General features: G+C 35.6%; 1 long non-coding RNA gene across 1 annotated transcript in view; it reads left to right on the top strand.

The window, feature by feature from the left end:
- The first annotated feature begins 380 nt into the window (after positions 1-380).
- LOC146993676 (uncharacterized) overlaps positions 381-7700 on the top strand; it is a 373602-nt gene continuing 366282 nt past the window's right edge. Inside the window, exon 1 of the long non-coding RNA XR_015044455.1 lies at positions 381-1012. This is a non-coding gene — a long non-coding RNA (uncharacterized LOC146993676). The remainder of the gene's footprint in view (positions 1013-7700) is intronic.

Raw genomic sequence — 7700 nt, 5'->3', positions numbered from 1 at the left:
AGTAATAACTGATGTATGGATGATTTAGCATTAAGTATGGAACTTTATCTTTATTTACATATTTGTTACTCTTCATATTTCCCTGGGGATTTTAAGATGCAAGAAAGAAAATTTCAATATACGTTTTCTCACAATAATACCGTATTTGCGACGCACTCCCGTTTTTTATACACATTTTTGAAGGATAAAACTTATTACTGATCATTATAATGAAGTTATAGTACTCTCAACATAAAGTAATACTTTCTACAAACGCCCAATCTATGAGTAACTTTTTTTAGATCCTCTTCCTGATTCCACCAAGTTCTTATCTGTGCAGGCAAGCCTCCACATTTATTCAACATCTAGTCTGTTCACTGCGACCGTTTAATGACAGAGCGAGATTGACCACGACAACCGGTTTTCGGTCTCTTGTGCTGCTAGACTCCGAAGGTGTAGGGCGGGCTTCTGTCCGTCCTCACCGCGGATGATGCGTGTCTGCAACTTGTTCTTTTTCGTGCCTTTCTGACGACCATCTCCATATAGTTTCAAGAGAATGCATTTTAACAAAAAATAATAGTAAGTGATATGAAAATTCAACTAAAATTGACCTAGATGCTGACTTCTGCGGTAAATGAATGATGTTTTAAACGACTTGAGATGTTCTCGAAAGGAAATTCCGTGCACGTGTTGCGGCTTGATGCTAAAATTGGCCTTGTGTTTCCACAAAAATATATTGGAATAAAAAGTCAAACCAACGTCCTTCGCTATAAAAATTCAAATTTGTTATGTAACCTTGTGCAACGAAGATGATCTGAGATTTAGTAGATTGGAAATTTACGCATTTTGGTGCACGAAAGATTAGGACTCGAAATAGTAGGACTGATTCTTACTGCTGCAGTAGTACGTCGTCTATTGTCTTCTGTCTGGATATGTTCTCTTGATTTATATTAGTATTAATTTAAAATTTCACGATGTCAAGATATAATAAATTTCTCGTAATTCACATTATTTCAAGAGTCATCCTTTGGGGGTAAGTTACTTTAATTCTATTTTTTTTAGATCACACATTTCATCCTGCACGTATCCACGTTTTGGGTTATTGCGGTATCACATTTGGCACCCATACATTCATAACATTTGGAGCCGTTCCAAAAAAAATTAAGGTTGAGAACCTGGATACTTTAGATAATTAAAGAAGCACAAAAAATTTTTCAATTCGCGTTGTGAACTTGAGATAAAGTGTGTGATCTAATATTATTAGCTACACATGTGACTTAAATTAATGTATGATATTTAAATAATTTAAGATATATGTGATATATTTAAATCAGAAGTGAAGTTCAATAATCTAACATTCAATTGTCGTGTATTTGATAAGTATAGTGTGATGCTAAGTATCTAAATGATATGATAATTGATTAGGGAATTATAAAAAATTTGTTATCCCTACAGTGATTATTGCTATAATTATGCATGTTGATAAGTAAATTTTTGTATGTTACAAAATTTAGCATTAAGTATTTTTGTCAAAAACATTTATGTGCATCTTAATGTGTTTGAAATTGAATGTTGTAATGTAAAAAAAAAAAAAAAAAAAAAAAAAAAAAAAGATAAGTAACACTATAGTTCATTTATGCCAAAGTCAAGTCAAATACCATAATGACTACTTCCTTAGCATCTGCTCTACCCGCATTTAGTGGTAATGTTTCGGAAAATGTGAACTTCTTCTTAGATCAAATAAATTGTGTAGCAGAACTTGAAAAATGGCCGAATGAGAAAAAGTTGATTATTCTAAAAATTAACTGTCGGGATAAAGCTCTAGAATTCTTGGTCAATGACCCACGGGCAGCCAGGGAAAATGATTTTGAAAATTTAGGGAAATTACTAAGAGAGAAATTTGTTAAAGTTGAATCTTTTCAGGTTATTAGCAAAAATTTTCAAATATATCTCAAAAATGTAATCAGTCTGTCAAAGAATTAGCTGAAGAGATAAATACTGCAGCCACAAAGTACATTAATAAAGATTCGGTTGAAAATCCTAGCCTGCACAAGTTAAAAGAAAATATTGTTGCGTGCGTACAAAAATGCTTAAATTTTCTCAAATTATCATGCAGTATTACAATATCTCACAGTAGTTATCTTTTAACTACTCAAATGTCCAATAGAACGTAATTCAAAACAGCTAAAGAAAGCTAATCCGCGAATTCGCTACAATCAACAAGAGCAGTTTTCTAAACAACAACAAACTAAGCAGCAACTACGAACTGAGATGTTTTCCTCCTTTTATAAGATTTTAAAATCACGCGCTAGAATTTTCCAGTACTTTCTCGAAATCAAAAAGAGATATTTATTTATTTAATGCACGCGCTCTTGTATTTTCAATTTTCCTGCTTAGCTTTCTTTTAATATTCGTCACGCGTTGCACTAAGCGAGAAATAAAACCATTTAATTTATAATTGAACTAACATTAGCTTTTTAAATACCAAATTCGTAACACTGCCCCCTTTCCAAAGGACTGCACGTCCCGGGCAGTACAATCCCTGGACAGGAAACCAAACTTACAACTGAGGCATAAATGGAACTGAGGCATAAACATTACATTACAATATCAAACAACATAAACAATAAATGCAATAACTAACTTAAACAAATCAAATGCTATCAAATACTAAATACAAATCAAATCAAATACACATTTAAAAACAAAAAGGACCATGGTCTTACACTATTTACAATTATTTACATTACGTACTATGCCCATAGTAATGTGCTAACCTGTCGTAATGAACGACTTTAGGTTTAGAGTTCGAAGACTTACGGATCCGAACCACGACGTCATTCAGCCGGTTTAGGACTGTGTACGGGCCACGTAAATTTCCAATCTACTAAATCTCAGATCATCTTCGTTGCACAAGGTTACATAACAAATTTGAATTTTTATAGCGAAGGACGTTGGTTTGACTTTTTATTCCAATATATTTTTGTGGAAACACAAGGCCAATTTTAGCATCAAGCCGCAACACGTGCACGGAATTTCCTTTCGAGAACATCTCAAGTCGTTTAAAACATCATTCATTTACCGCAGAAGTCAGCATCTAGGTCAATTTTAGTTGAATTTTCATATCACTTACAATTATTAGTCCTTTGATTACTGCCGAGGCAAAATTCCTTCCCTGATCGGAATGAAACTGAAGAGGCACTCCGAACCTGGAAATCCAGTGCTGTATCATCACCTCAGCCACTGTAACAGCCTCTTGATCAGGAACAGGATACGCTTCAGGCCACTTGGTGAAGTAATCAATGACAATGAGTATGTATTTGTTGCCATCAGCAGTTCGTGGCAGAGGTCCCAAGATGTCAAAGGCGATACGGTCAAACTTCGCACCTACGTTTTAACGTTGCAGCTTGCTTCGGCTGCGTTTCCTCGGTCCTTTCCGACCTGCACAGGCATCGCAAGATCGGCACCACTTTTGCACGTCATCCTTTGCGTTATTCCAGTAAAAGCGCTCACGAACTCTCTGTAAGGTCTTCGTGATTCCAAAGTGACCTCCTGTAGGGCTGTTATGTAATTCTTTAAGGACATCAGGAATCTGGCATCTTAGAAGTATCAGTTTCCATCGGAACGTCTTCCCATCATCCGATTCGAATTTTCGGTACAAGACGCCGTTTCGAATGTGAAATGAATCCCAGAGTGCCCAGTATTGTTTTGTTGTAGGACTACAGATAGAAATGTCCTGCCATGTAGGTTTTCTGTTTGATAACTCCATTAAAGTTATTTCTGATTGTAATCCGAATTGATTTTAATATTTTTTCTACTTTCCTTATTTTAAGTTTCCCCTTATAAAAGAATCCAGTAAGAACAATAAAACCTTTAGTAATCCAGCAAGAATATATTAAGAACAATAAAACCAATATATTAAGTCTTTTGCTGTACTATTTCGGCAGTAAATTCATGTTTATCTCTTGCAATCGTTACACGTATGCGCAATGCGCAAGCTTCATGAGATGTAACTACACTGAAGTGCCACTAAATTAGGGATAGACATGGCTATGCAAATTGAATAGCGCTGCGCCGCATCTAGGCTTACGTGAGGGAGTTGTGGTAAATGCACATACAACTAGCACTATGCTTGTCGATAATCAGTTGTTTCATATACCAGTATAGGTAAAATTTCAATATCGGGCAGATAGTAATCTCTCGTCGCATGGGCCATACAATTTCTAAAATCCTCAGTGGGATAGGATTTTAACGGTCGACAGTGTCAAGAGCATACCGAGAATACACGGATGGTGGGAAAAAGAAGTAGCGACTCTGCAAAGTGCAAAGCACATTTAACTTAGAACAATCGTGCTGTGAGACGTCTCAGCCGTATTGTACATGGTCAATGAAGCCAAATATTAGCTCAAATTACCACGTAGCTAAAGCAGGCGACAGTCGTACAGTCAGTAAAAAGATCGTGTATTGCTCCCTTCACCATATGGGCTTCGGAAGCCGTAGACACACGAGGGTACCTTTCCTGAATGCATGCCATCGAGTTGCCATTCTTACATGGGCAAGAGAATATAGAGAATAGACACTAGTGCACATGAAATGTGTAGGAGTGATGAGTCTCGATCCCTCTAATTAATACCGATGGGAGGCTCAGAATATGGCGAGAGAATCATGAATGTATGAATTCGGTGTGACAGGTTGGAACTGTACAAGGCCGTGGAGGCTTAATCATGGTCTGGGATGCTTTCTTCTGGTTGTGTTTGGGATCTTTAGTACTTGTTCTTACCTCCCTCAATATGATTCTGTACGTGGAGTTGATGAGCTATCATCTCCATCCATTTATGTCCCTGTCATTCACACGGAAAGAGAGTATCTCAGAAAGATAAATGCGCTTCTCACAGGTTACGGTTGGCTACTGGTTGGTTGGATGGAAAAGCATTCCTCTGACTTCTCTGTCATAAATTGGTTACTTAAAATCCCTGACTTGAATTCTACTGTATTCTTTCCAAATTAGTATATCTTTCCAAATTAGTATATCTTATTATTGAGGAATGTAGAGAATTGAAGTGTTATGTTCTAGTCACTGGTTTTCCATGTTCAGAATGTCTGGTGTGATGGTCGTGTGAAATGTCGTCGCCTGTTATGATGTCAAAATGTCGTCTGTTGTGATGGTTTCGTATGTAAGCATATGATTGAGCTTATTATTTATAAGCCTTCATTAAATACATGCCCTCTAATAACATATAGGTCATAGTTCATAGGTCTTTGCTTATTTAAGAGGAACAATACCCTGAAATCATTACCGAGCTATATCTGTCCTTAGTGGGTATCATATAAAAGTCAAAAATAAATCCCAATGTTGGAACAAACCTTTTCATTTGAAGTTCGGAATCACATCTAATGTGGCAATATGTAACAGTGGGATAACTTGTGTAATATAGCGATTTAAAATATCTGAAGCGTAACTTTCACATCGTAAAAGCAAATTAGCACATCTGTAGCATAAACACGTTGCCTTAACGTTATGCTCGTTAGTGCAACTAGCGTCCTCCTTGTTCGTGTCTTGAAGCTAACGGCATATCGTGGCCATAGTGTTTGAGGCATGTAACATAAGTGAGCGGAGCATAGTTGCACAGACCAGTTGTTGAAATTTTTAACGCATAATACACATCAATGTGTTGCCCCAAGGTTTCGCAAAGTCCATATCGATTTATCAGCAATAATTAAGTAAATGTAATAAAGAGTAAATAATGAAAAGTAGAAAAAACACTATGTACACTAAGTACATCGATCCCCAAAACTCATTTTGGTGTATCGTTCTCGCTAATTATATAACGTAAGTTCATGTTACGCTAACCAGATGATTTTATCTTAAAGAGGTGACTATTAAAGAATTAAAAATAGTTTTATATATTTTTGTATTGTGTATATATTTAGCTTCATTTTTACCCAGTCAAAAGTAGATGAAACCCTTTCCATCAAAGTGGCAGGTAAACATGATTCTCTGTGCTTTGCACTAATAAATCCAAGACAAATTCATGTTTTGAAAGTACTTTTTGTATAAAAAATATTTTCCCAGAGTATTCAAGTATTTTCGTTTTAATAATAATAATCTCTGGTTATATATATATATATGTACATATAGGTATTACGTTTATGCTTTGTATTGCAAGAAACCCCCAAAAAAGAAACATTTATTTGAATATGTATGGCAGCGGCAGTTTAGTGTTGGTTCGTTTTCCACTTTTCCGCTTCCACTTTTATCCCAAAAAATAGCAAAAATCAGAGATATTAATTAAATTTATTAAAACGCTAATTTTCGCCCTCATTTTTCCGAATGGCAACAGTGCTGATATCATCAACAATGGCGACAGGGATACAACAGCAATAATGTTTGCGTGCCATTATTGCTGATGTAATGAGAGAGAATTACCGATTTTATGCGATTTTATCAAAAAAATGAATAAAACAAAAATAAAAATTAAAAAGTCATTCGAATTTTGGAAACCTCGTTTCGACGTGCAACGGCTCTTGTCTAGATGCACCTATGTAGCAAATTCGTAGGCCTGGGTCTATCAGCTTACACGCAGACCGAACGAAAGACAGACTCATAGAATCTTCCCTCTATTGTGAGTAGAGTTATATATCAGAATACCTTTCATTGTTACATATTCAAAGAATCCTTTTAATAACGTTCGGAACAATGAATTTATCAATAATTGTGTTAGGCTTTGTTGAATTAAAACAAAGTTAATGTATACATTTTTAACAATGCTTTTAAACCATAATCATTAGAGATATCAAATCTAGTGGTGCTAAAATCTTACATGTGGAGCTTATTTGCTTGTCAATTTTAATGCTGAAATCGCATTCGAACCATTTTTAGAAATGGAGTTCTTTTTTTTTGACTGTATTGTGTTACGTTTTTATACCAACACCCTTTATCGACAGCCTATTGGGCATACTTATTTGTTTTGCGACTGCCTTCCTTTTGTTTTCTCGAAGAGAAGAGAGAATTCGGGAAAATAATGATGAAAACTCTATTAACCGTAATGAACACAAGTTTAATGCCGGAAACAAGGTACGTAATTTAGATTTACTTGATTCATATGCTGATATTAATGAATTTAATGATGATTCCTTTGATGTGGACATAGACAGTGACACCGATCTCCTCGAAGTTAATAACGAAGCTTTTGATAATAACCTTCTTAAGTTGCATATTGATAGTGATACTGACCACATCGGCCATTTTGGCAAAGATTTCGATAATAATTCTTATGATGTTCACAATATCAGCGATGAAAAGCAATTTAATTTCCTCCAACATGAAACAGAAAAGGAATTTGATTTTCCAAAACCTGATAACTCTGGTAATCAAATAGGCACGAATAGCAGTATAACCATCTTGAACCAGGAAGAATTCAGTTGGAATGGCTCCATTGAATCATTGGATGCTGAATGCATTGTATCGCATAACGATCTTCGAGCACAAAGAGACGTCGATTCTGGTAATCTCCTTAACACAAATAATGAACCAAAAATGAATGGCAAACTGGATCAAGTAGACAGAAAAGAACTGAAACCAGCTGAAAATTCTGAAGAACAGCTCGTTGATCTCGTCGTTGGTACCGTCCCTGTTATCTGCTTTGATGACGAGTACACTCAACATCCTTCTTCGAATCATAGCAAGCGTTTCAAAATTTCAAACATAAGAAAAACATTAC

Source organism: Stegodyphus dumicola, chromosome 12, assembly GCF_044657685.1.
Source record: "Stegodyphus dumicola isolate Sdum_Otavi_A_Nest chromosome 12, ASM4465768v1".
In the NCBI taxonomy this organism is placed as follows: domain Eukaryota; kingdom Metazoa; phylum Arthropoda; class Arachnida; order Araneae; family Eresidae; genus Stegodyphus; species Stegodyphus dumicola.
Note: the sequence above shows the minus strand (reverse complement) of the source record. Positions and strands in the feature narration are given on the sequence as shown.